The 12,045-nt window shown below is 43.6% G+C and overlaps 1 protein-coding gene across 8 annotated transcripts in view; it reads left to right on the top strand.

Moving 5' to 3' along the window:
• The window catches only part of ADCK1 (aarF domain containing kinase 1), a 146,758-nt gene that overhangs the window by 30,489 nt on the left and 104,224 nt on the right, over positions 1-12,045 (top strand). For 2 of the 8 annotated variants that reach the window (XM_035719547.2, XM_035719549.2), the window contains exon 1: positions 4,457-4,686. The exons of 2 other annotated variants lie outside the window; for them this stretch is intronic. The gene's annotated coding sequence lies outside the window, so the exon portion shown is untranslated. Of the gene's footprint in view, positions 1-3,393; positions 3,514-4,004; positions 4,148-4,456; positions 4,687-6,274; positions 6,293-12,045 lie in introns of those variants that run through there. 4 more of the 8 variants (XM_025443656.3, XM_025443651.3, XM_025443653.3 and 1 more) reach the window with 4 other exon arrangements.

Here is a 12,045-nt window from a genome sequence, read left to right on the forward strand (position 1 = left end):
TGTACTTGCTGTTCCATCTGCTTGGAATATACTTCCTCCTCTTCCCCGTGGCTGACTTGCCCATCCATCACGTTGTAGCTTCCTCAAAGATGCCTTGCCTGACTTCTTCTCTATCCAAAGTCACCATTTCTGGCCTCTGTTTATTACTTTTATGACACACCCCTCTTCTTTCCTTCATAGGGTTTATACTATTATGTATTTATCCTGTTGTTTGTTTATCTGTTGTCTGTCACCTTTCTAGGCACTGAGGCTCTAAATCCCTGTTCTTGGTACACCTGAGTGGCTCAGTGGTTGAGTGTCTGCCTTTGGCTTGGGTCATGATCCTGGGGTCCCGGGATCGAGTCCCACATCCAGCTCCCCATGGGGAGCCTACTTCTCCTTCTGCCTGTGTTTCTCATAAATAAATAAATAAACAAATAAATAAAATCTTAAAAAAAAATCCTTGTTCTCATGAAGCTTATGGCCTAGTGAAGGAGACAGATAAAAGCCATTTAAACAAATGAATAATATAGTTTCAAGTATTGATAAATGCTATAACAGTAAAGCAATGTAAGGGGATAGTGTGTTTTAGGGAATGTGGAGGAGTGGTGGTGTTTAGGTAAGAGTAGTCAGGGATGGCATTTTTGGAGGGGTGCTGTTGGAACAAAGAATAGATTGCGGGGATGGAGCAGACCTTTGAAGTTATGGGGGAATGGCAAGTGTAAGAGCCTCCTGGCAACAGTCAATATGGCAGGTTGAGGAACAGACAGGAAGCTGGTTAGGCTGGAGTGGCATGAAGTGAGGGAGAGAAGGATGGAAAATGAGGCTAGAGACAGAGGTGGTAGGAACAAGCCCAGGGGAACTGGGTGAGTTGGTAAAGAGTTTGGATTTTCTTCTAAGTGTGACATGTCTTCACAGCAATATTCAGTTTCCAAAGCATACACCTCATCTCTCTCATCTCTCATACACCTCACAAGAACCTCTGAGGAAGGTGGATAGATAATAATACCTTTTATCATGAAGGAAGCTACCATTTCATCATTTTACCTTTGGTAAATCAAAAAGGAAGTTCAAGCTTTGCCAAATTAGAAAACTTGCTTTTTTTTTTTTTATTTGAAGATTTTATTTATTCGTGAGAGACACAGAGAGAGATAGAGAGAAGCAGACACAGGCAGAGGGAGAAGCAGGCTCCACGCAGGGAGCCCGATGTGGGACTCGATCCTGGGTCTCCTGGATCACACCCTGGGCTGAAGGTGGCGCTAAACCGCTGAGCCACCCAGGCTGCCCCAAAACTTGCTTTTTTAAAAAAAAATTTATTATTGATATACCGTATTATTAGTTTCAGAGGTAGAATTTAGTGATTCTTTGGTTGCCTAAAAGTTGCTTTAAGTCACACAGTTGAAACAAGACTCTTTAAATCAGTGGTGTCTAGCTTTCCATAGGCATTGAAATGCTCTGGGGAGCTCTACAAAATAGTTACACCCGGGTCCTGTCCCCAGAAATGACTTAAGAGGGCCGAGGTGTGGCCCAGGAGGATTGTTGTTGTTGTTATTGCTGTTTTTTTTTTTTTTTAAAGATTTTATTCATTTATTTGAAAGAGAGAGGACTAATGAAGAGGGGTGGGCAGAGAAACAAGCAGACTCCCTACTCAGCAGGGAGCCCAATGCAGGGCTCCATCCCAGAACCCCATCCCAGGACCCTGAGATCACCACCTGAGCCAAAGGCAGACACTTAACTGACTGGGCCCCCCAAGTACCGCCCCCCCCCCCCAGGGTTATTAAAGCTCTCTAGGTGTTTCTAACCTGCCTGAGAACCACTGCTTTCAATCCACCAGCTTTTCACTACATGAACTGCTTCCTTGACAGAGCTTTTCCACTAAACTGCCCATTAAAACCACTGAGGGAGCTTTCTAAGGATTATGGAGTTCCAGACTGCAGACTAGAATCTAAAATCAGAAAAAAAAAAAAAATAAAAAAAAAAAATAAAATCAGAATTTCTGGTGTTTGTTTATAAGCACCTCAATTGCCTGTGTTGGAGCTTCCCCCATTTACTTTTTGATTTTTCTTATTTGCTGTTGTCTCTTCTCTTGTTCCCTTTGGGTTTTATACCTTTTTAATTCCTTTCCTGTCATTTTCATGGGATTTCAGGAAGGAGTGGATTTAAATGAGTGTATTCAACATACCATGTTGAACTTGAAGGCTTAAAAATTAAAAAATTAAAAATGTTTAGATAATTAAATTTATACACAGATTCATTGTAAAAAAAATTCAAATATTATAAAAGGGCACATGGTGTAAACTGAAAGTTCTTTAGCCCCCACCCCCCATCACCCATTTCCACTCCTCAGGATAACTGCTACCCTGATAGTAACATTTAAACTTAGGGTGCAATTAGGTGCATACTAAGTTTTTAATATATTTATTATGTCTTATCTCTGGTTTTAAACTTCCTATTTTTATTTAAATATCTTATGTCTTGTACTGTATTATACTGCAACTTTATGCTTTTTTTTAAAAACAATTTTTTTTTGATGTTAACAACCATCTCTAGGGGAAACCCTTTCAACCTTTAATTCCCAGCCTCCAAGTCAGTTCTTAGTTTACAGAGCATTTCAAAATCTTCTGGGCAAAATTATTGTTCCATTCTATATGTTCCTAGATCACTTTGTTCATACCTCCAGCTCATACTTCTCACACTGCTTGAAAATTATTCATGTTCCTATCTTAGCATGTATACACTGCAAACTTCAGACAGAGGTAGGGGAGACTGTATTATGCAATTCTATACTACTGCTATCTCTGTATCAATTGTCTTAGTCTATGGCTTGTCTTTTTATGCCTTTTGTTGAGAAGTTATTGAATTTAATGTAGTCCAAATTTATCAAAGTTTTGTATACACTTTGTGCTTGTGTCATATAATGAACCCAACCCTGAGATCACAGGATGTTTTCCTTTATTTTCTCTTAACCTTTCTGATTTTTTTCCCCCCTTGAAAGTCTTTAATCTACCTGGAATTAGTTTTTGTATGTGAGGTGAGTGAAGTCCCACAGAGAGCTAGTTGTTTGAGCTCATATACTGGATAATGTGTCTTTACCTTTATCTGGATAATGTGTCTACCCATAATGCTAGCTAGCTCTTCATATAGTCAAGATCCCACATATGCCTGGATCTGTTTCTGGGTGCTCTAGGCTAAGTTCTGACCACCACTTCTACCATCCCTATACTAATACCAAATGGCCTTAATTTTTACAGCATTAAAAGATAAATACAGATATATGAAAGGCCGAGTCCTTGAAACACGTTACTCTCCTTGAGGAGTGTTTGGGCAACGTTTTACCCTTTGGTTTTGCATATAGATTTTATTTTTAGATTTTGACGGAGAAAGAGCACGCGCACAAGCAGGGGGATGGGCAGTCAGAGGGAGAGGTTAGAAGCAGGTTCCCCGTGGAGCAGAGCTCAAGTCTCCACTGGGACCGGACTCTGGGATCATGACCTGGGCCGAAGGCTGAGGCTTATAACCCACCGGGCCACCCAGGTACCCTGCATATAAATTTTAGATAAGCTTGATAGTCCAGAAAAGATTCTGTTGGAAATTTGATCGCAATTATATTGAATTGACAGATGCATCCCCACCCCACCGCACCCCCATCTCTGTTCCCCGAGCAAGTGGCTCAAGAGGTATTTGTGGAATGAATGAAGGTCTGATGAAGGTCTCCAAAGTACATCTCATAAACACGCGAAACAGGTCAACGAATGAACGAATGGGGGCCACACGTTAACAGCAGCACATTCTCACCGTTGGGCAACTGTCAATGTCGTCTTCTCCTACTTGTTCTACTTGTTCTAATAACCTTATTCGAAATACACAAGCCCACAACCCGATTCTCCACTGAACACGACTCTGCGCCTCCTGCAGAAACAAGTTTTCAGGAAGGCTGTACGTCCGCAGTAGGGCAAAGACACAGGTCAGGCGCCCTGACCCCTCCGACTCCCGGGTTCCGTGGCTCGCAGGTCTGCAGCGTCGGGAACCACGGACTACAAGTCCCGGCAGGCCGCGCGGCGGTCCGCTTCGCTGGGCGCAGTCCGCGGGTGGCGGAGAGCGAGGGTCGGCGAACCCCGTCCGCCCGCTGCGGCGAGCAGCCTGGCGCCGCGTCCTCGCGTCCCTCGGGGTGAGTGGGGCAGGCGCGCCGGGGCCGCAGGGCGCGAGGAGCGCGGGGGAGGCGGTGTGGCCGCGCCGGCGCCTGCCTCCGCCCGGGCGGTGGGGAAGGAACCCTGGGCCTGTGCCCGGGTCACCCGGGACGGCGCGCGGCCACGTGACCGGCGGGGCCCCGCCCCCGCTGCGGTGACTGCAGCCCGGCTGGCCGGGGGCGGACGCGCGGACCCGCTGCTCCGGGCGCTGGGCTGGGCTGGGCTGGGCGGGAGGGAGGGCATCAGGTGGCGCACCCGGGAGACCTCTCTCTGGGCTGTCGGGGGGTGAGCGCGGGCGCTGAGCGTGGTGCGGACCAGAGCAGGGGGCCCCGCGGAGAGCCAGTGCCCCGGAGCGCCCCTGGTCTCCCCACCTCGCGCGGGCCCTGCGCTGGCAGTTCTCACCATAAACGTGCCGATGACACCTGTGTACGGAGAGCAGCTTCCGGAAGACACCTAGCACAGCTCTCTCCCCAGGTTGAGTGGCGTTGACTTTCTACTAGGCAGGAAGCCCGCAGACCCAGTAAGCATGTACTGCTCACGTCCATGATGATTGGCGCTTGGTGGGCGCTTTTGGGGAGGTATTTCGCGGAGTTGCAAGTGAATTAGACTTTCCCCGTCCCTTTTCATGTGTTTTCTTTAAGCATTTTTGTATTGCACAGGTTTTCAAACTGCATCAGAGTCACCTGGAGGGCTTGTTACCACGCGGAATGCTGGACCCCATCCCTAAAGTTTCTGATTCACTAAGTCTTGGGTGGGGAGCAAGATTTTGCATTTCTAACATACTTCTAGGAGATAGAAATGCTGCCCGGGACATACTTTTGAGTTCTTTTTTATTTTTATTTTTATTTATTTATGATAGTCACAGAGAGAGAGAGAGAGAGAGAGAGAGAGAGAGAGAGAGAGGCAGAGACATAGGCAGAGGGAGAAGCAGGCTCCATGCACCGGGAGCCTGACGTGGGATTCGATCCCGGGTCTCCAGGATCGCGCCCTGGGCCAAAGGCAGGCGCCAAACCGCTGCGCCACCCAGGGATCCCTGAGTTCTTCTGCTTTATAGGAAAAGGAGTCCTGTGTTTTTTTTTTTTTTTTTTTTTTTAAGAGTCCTGTGAACTTAAAACACCAACTCTTCCCTTCACACCTGGTTATGGGCCTTTGGGTCCTTGTTTGCCAGTTTAACTTTTTGTAGTTATGGTAAATGTGTGCCTATTACGGCGTACAAGACTAATTTACTGCTACATCATTTTATATACAGATTTTCACAAAGTCTACACTTGAGTCATTTTTCCTGGATTACATCATCTTCTATTATGTCATTATTGGCTTGGCTATTTCTCAACAGCCCTCACAGATGTAAGATTTGACCTCTGTTGGGAGAGCTTGCATTTTATTCCTTCTTGATATGTACGTTTTCTTGTCAGATAAGGGACCTATACGATAAGAATAGTGCTTGGTTCTGGCATCCATTTCCCCACTCCCTGCTCAGTCCCTTGACCCCCAACTCATTCACTAAATCTCCTGGATTTAGATTTTTGTGTTGGAGGGACTCCGGTGACCCACCTCTTACCTGCCACTTGCTCTTTGTGTTTGATTTTCCACTGTTCGCCCTTGAGTCCCACTTTCCTAGGATGAACTGAGGGAGAATTTCTATTCCTTGCCTGAGTGAGATTTATTTTCTCTGTCTGCTCTGGGACCTTGGCATCAGCCAGGGATTCCTTTATTTAATCAATATTGATTCAGCCACCTTCTGGGCGTCAAACTCCAGGAAAGGGAGTATGATTACACTTGACCTGCATCATTGGTGGCAAAGCAGGTTAGAAACCTGATCAGGCCAACTATATGGTCCCTGGGCATTGACTCTGCATCTTTCCAGACTTGAGACATGATAGCATCATCTACCTTGTTTGGTTTTTAGCCACATGATGAAACATTTTCAGGTTTCCCTGAAAACCTGATCACTCTTATTGGGTCTTTTCCAGTCTTGGGAGCAGACCAGAAGAAATAATGCTGAATTTCTTTAATGGCCTCGTTAGGAAATGGGAGGAGGCTGTGGTCACTTACAGGATTGATGGAATTGGAGCCCAAAGTGCCTTTCCTCTGGCCATTCTCACCTGTGCACCAAACAGGGAAAGGTGATTTCCATGCTTATTATCCTGAAATGTGGCATGGGAGGGGGTTGCAGATGGGTGGTAACTGATAAGCCAAGCCACTTCTTGGCCCACCACAAACAGTAAATGCTTGGTTCCCCATTTAGTTGTGCCCAGGGGGGTGGACATTTCATTTGACCATCAACTTCCCATTTGTAGAGCTTTCCACACTTGCCTTTGGCCTTGTTTCATCAGCCGCTGGGGTGTTCCCTGTGGCTTTCCCTTACTTATGCCTGTAGATGATAATAATATTTGTCTCATCTTACTGGGTTGTGTGGAATATCTAAGGAGATAATGAGTGCAAAGGGCTTTCTAAAGGTTGGTTGTTGCTAATATTGTTACCTGCTGTTTAGGTTTTAGGGGCTCGGTGTCCTCAAGCTCCCTTCACCTCCCAAAGAGTGTGTGCTCATGTGAGAGGTAACTCAGGTGAAAGTCAGAAAGACGAGTAAACAGAACTGGGCAAGGCAATTCATTAGCAAAGGGTTTAATAACGAAAGGTGTTTTTCATCGACAGACATATTTCACGGCTGACAGGGTCTTTTAAAATACCCTGAGGGAAGCGACTCATTTGCATGTTAAAGACTCACTGACACCTTATGGAAAACTCCAGCTCCAATCTATTTAGACGCACTTTGGCTCCTATATCATCTATTTTATGTTTTTCAATTTCCACCTCTTTTATTACTGAGGACATTTGCATGAAAACCAGGTCTTGGGAATTGTGTCTGCTTCCCTGAGGCTTCTCCTCCCAAGGTGGGGTGGTCTCATGGCTAGGGGTGGCCTTATTGCCCACAGGGACAGGCCTGCAGGAGGGTGCACGAGGAAGATGAGGAAGACAGGGTTTAAAAGAAGCAAGAGCTGGGAAGTGGTGGTGGGGGAGGATGGAGATCCAATTGACAGCCCTGGGGTGGTTTTCACCTGGGAACCTGATTTGTTACTGGCTCATCGTAAGCCTCATGGGCTATAGTTTCCCCCTTGATTCATCCATTTAGTAAATACTTTTGGAGCACCTTCTATGCTAAGGCAGGTTTGGTAAACTGTAGCCACTGGGCCAGGCCACACCCATCACTTTATATATTGTCTGTGGCTGCCATTGGCTTTGTGGTACAATGCAGAGTTGAGTAGTTCTGACAGTGGCAATGTAGTCTGCAAAGTTGAAAATATTTAATATATGGCCCTTTATGGAAATAGCTTATGACCTCTGTGTTGTGGGGGAGAATAGCGAGGCCAGAATGTGCCTGCTGTGTTTGAGGAATAGCAAGGACATTAGCACTTTTGAAGTGGAATAAGGGGGAAAATGGAAAGGCCTGGGATGTTGGAGGAAACTGGGGGGTCAGATCAGGTAGGGCTTTGTAGGCCAGTGCCTTAGGTTTTCTGAGTGAAGTGGGAGAGAGTTAAGAGCAGAGGGATGCATAATTGGACTGAGGTTTCCATGTTGAGAATAGATGGGGGAAAAATTCACTCTTATTCAATCATGTATTTGTTAGCAGGCTTATTAATTAATTATGTAATATGTTAACAAATTCTGCCCTTTGCATGTAATGAAAGAGGCAGAAATAGACCCAGATCCTTAGAGAAAAAAGCAGTGCATAATAAGGCCAGATAGGAAGGAGCAACTAATTCTTTTTTTTAATAATAAATTTATTTTTTATTGGTGTTCAATTTGCCAACATACAGAATAATACCCAGTGCTCATCCCGTCAAGTGCCCACCTCAGTGCCCGCCACCCAGTTACCCCCACCCCCCGCCCTCCTCCCCTTCCACCACCCCTAGTTCGTTTCCCAGAGTTAGGAGTCTTCCATGTTCTGTCTCCCTTTCTGTTATTTCCCACTTATTTTTTTCTCCTTTCCCCTTTATTCCCTTTCACTATTATTTATATTCCCCAAATGAATGAGACCATATAATGTTTGTCCTTCTCCGATTGACTTATTTCACTCAGCATAATACCCTCCAGTTCCATCCATGTGGAAGCAAATGGTGGGTATTTGTCGTTTCTAATGGCTGAGTAATATTCCATTGTATACATAGACCACATCTTCTTTATCCATTCATCTTTCGATGGACAACGAGGGAGCAACTAATTCTAATTGGTTGGCTCACAAAAGGCTTCATAGAGGGATGAGGGAGGGGGTTTGAGGGTGGAGAGGTATCTGGGAGATGAAGCTGGCAAAGTCTGATGGGATACGAATAGGATGGGCCTTGAATGCCTTACTAGAGAATTTGGACATTTTTGTCAGTGGAGAGGATATAGAATAATATGAGTGCCCATGAAGGTTAGGGTGATGATGGCCTGGGTGGAGAGTAAAGGTCAGATGGAATATGAGGAAATGCATTTGGAATGGGGAATGGGCAGTTCACATAAGATAGGATGGCCTTCCTCCCCTGCTTTGTTAATTGTATGAGGTTGTCCCAAATCCTGGTCTCCCAGGTGCTAGGAGTTCTACATAAGCTCATCAGTATTTCTGGAAAGAAGAAATGAAGTTTAAAATAGCAGTAAGGAAAAGAAGTCTTGTTTGCTGAATATGTTAGGCATTATATTAAAGCAGCATCTCATTTAATGCTCATAGTGACCCTAGGAGGGAGGTACTGTCAAGAGCTCCCTTTTGTCGGTAATTACACGGGAGACCCCAAGGGGTTGTGACTTGCTCAAGGTCACACAGCTGGTGAGCAGTGGAGCAGGATTCTTCCTGGCTCCAGAGCCTGAATTCCTGACTGAGGCTGATTTCCTGGCCACTAGTGGCTCCATATGACCTTTTTAATGTGGGCTTCTCTGCAGGCCCCGCAGTGATGGTCTCTGGATCATCCCTCATGGACCTTCTTGCACCAATGATCTTAAAGAAGGAAGGTGTATAAGGAGCTGAGGTACACAGCCTAATGTAAGGCCTGCTTCCAGGTCCAGTTGGGAACCCGTGTCTTAGTGAGACAAGGTAGAAGGTGAACTGAGCACCCTCCCCTTTTTGGTAGAAGACACTACAGGCTGAGCGTGTGTAGATAGCAAGGTGAAAGGGGAGAGTTAGGTGGGTACCTGTCCCGATGTTAGAAGTGAGGCATGCAGAAGTCTCCAGAGACTGACAGGCAGGGGAGTAAGTAAGGTCCTTTACCAAAGCATGGCATTGGGAGAGGAAATAATGAATAATAATGAATAATGAATAATAATGAATAATAATAAGTATAATAATAAGAGATGAGTGGTGGTGGTAGTAGTGGTTGTTACTGTGTGCTACTGTAGGTGGCACCTTGCAATACGTTTTGCATGATTCCCTTGTCCCTTACTATCCCATCTGGTAGACACTGCTGTCATCATCCCCATTTTATGGACAAGGTCATAAGAGTCAGAGAGAGTTAGCAATTTGCCAATTTACCCAGTTGTTAAGTAAGTACAGAGACTCAAACCCAGGCATGCTGCACTGCATGTTCCCAACCACCATGTCTCTTTCTGGAAGGAGCCCTGGGCTTATTAAAATGTTGGCAGAAAAATAAATAAAAAGCTGGCAGAATGATGTGGAGGTAGGGAGATTTTCATAAATAAAGAGAATATGGGGAAAAAAGAATATGAAGTAAATAAAGCCCATTCTACAGAGCAAGATTTTAATTTATTTTTTTAATATCTTTTTTTAAAAATTTTTATTTATTTATGATAGTCACAGAGAGAGAGAGAGAGAGGCAGAGACATAGGCAGAGGGAGAAGCAGGCTCCATGCACCGGGAGCCCGACGTGGGATTCGATCCCGGGTCTCCAGGATCGCGCCCTGGGCCAAAGACAGGCGCCAAACCTCTGTGCCACCCAGGGATCCCTTAATTTATTTTTATTTACAGACTCCATTCTTGGCACAGTTAGGAACTGAACCCAGGAGCTGAGCCAGAGCATTTGTGTTTAGGGAAACACATGGGTTTCTTACATTATTTCTTTAAAAATAATTGTTTGTAGTCACTCTTGTAGGGTGATCACAGATACCTGGGGTTGGGAGTAGGTATGATAAACTTGGAAGGCTTGCTTTTGGGCATGGTTTCACTGATGGATTTGAACACATGCAGCCTCTATTAAAAAGAAAATATTTAGAAGAATGGCTCTCAGACTTCAGCTTGCATAAAAACCACCCATTGTGTTATTAGAATGCAGGTTCCTGAGTCCCACGCCCAGAGGTGGTGATTCAGTGGGCCAGAGGGTAGACCTCAGAATTTACATTTTTGTGTGTTTTTAGAAAAAATGTTAAATGGAGGTATAATTGACATAACATCAGTTTCAGGTGTACGGCATAGTGGTTCAATATTTATATACATTGGGAAATGAGGACTGCAATAGGTCTAGTTAATCACCCTCACCACACAATTACAATTTTTTTCTTGTAATGAGAACTTTTAGGATTTACTCTTAGCAACTTACAAATATATAATAAAATAGTAATTATTGTCCATGCTATACATTACTTCTCTATGACTGATTTATTTTATAACTAGAAGTTTGCATTTATTGATCCCCTTCACCCATTTAGCCCACTCCCACCAACTGGTTCTTTGTGAGTATTTTTTGTTTTTGTTTTCTTTTTAGGTTCCACATACAAGTGAGATCATATGGTATTTGTCTTTTTCTCTCTGACTTATTTCATTCAGCATACTACCCTTCAGGTCCATCCATGGTGTTACAAATGGCAAGATTTCATTCTTTTTTATGGCTGAATTCCATTGTATTCACCTATGAATCACATTTTCTTTATGCATTCATCCATTGATGGACATTTAGGTTGTTTCCATTTCTTGGCTATTGTAAATAATGCTGCAGTGAACATATGAATGCATATGTCTTTTTGAGTTAAAGTTTTTGTTTTCTTTTAAATACCCAGAAGTGGAATTGCTAAATCATATGGTAGTTCTATTTTTAAGTTTTTGAGGACCCTCCATACTCTTTTCCATAGTGGCTACACCAATTTACATTCCTGTTAACAGTGTTCAAGTCTTCCTTTTTCTTTATATCCTTGCCAACACTTGTTATTTCTCATCATTTTGATACTAGCCATTCTAGCAGGTGTGAAGTGATATCTCATTGTAGTTTAAATTTGAATTTCCCTGATGATTACTGCTATTGCACATCTTTTGGTATTCTTTTTTTTTTTTTCTTTTGGTATTCCTGTTGGCAATTTATATGTCTTCCCTGGAAAATGTCGATTCAGATCTCCTGCCCGTATTTTAATTAGATTTTTAAAAACTATTGAGTTGTATGAATTCTTTATATATTTTGAATATTAACCCCTTATCAGATATATGATTTAGAAATATTTTTTCCCATCCAGTAGGTTGCCTTTTCATTTTGTTGATGGTTTCCTTTGGTGTATGGAAACTTTTTAGTTTCACGTAGTCCCATTTGTTTACTTTTGTTTGTTTTGCTGTTGGTGTCAGATTCAAAAAGTCATTGCCAAGACTTATGTCAAGGAGCTTACTGCCTATGTTTTCTTCTGCGAGTTTTATGCTTTCAGAACTTATGTTCAAGTCATTAACCCATTTTGAGTTAGCTTTTGTGTATGGTATATAATAGGGTTCCAGTTTCATTCTCTTGCATATGGTCATCGAGTTTTCCCTTCACCATTTTTTTTTTAAAGACTGTCCTTTCCTCATTGTATATTCTGGGCTCCTTTGTTAATTAATTGCCCATATGTATATAGGTTTATTTCTGGACTCTGTTGGGTTTCATTGACATATGTGTGTCTATTTTTATGCCAATGCCATACTGTTTTGATTACAGTT

The sequence above is a fragment of the Canis lupus genome, chromosome 8, assembly GCF_003254725.2.
Source record: "Canis lupus dingo isolate Sandy chromosome 8, ASM325472v2, whole genome shotgun sequence".
In the NCBI taxonomy this organism is placed as follows: domain Eukaryota; kingdom Metazoa; phylum Chordata; class Mammalia; order Carnivora; family Canidae; genus Canis; species Canis lupus.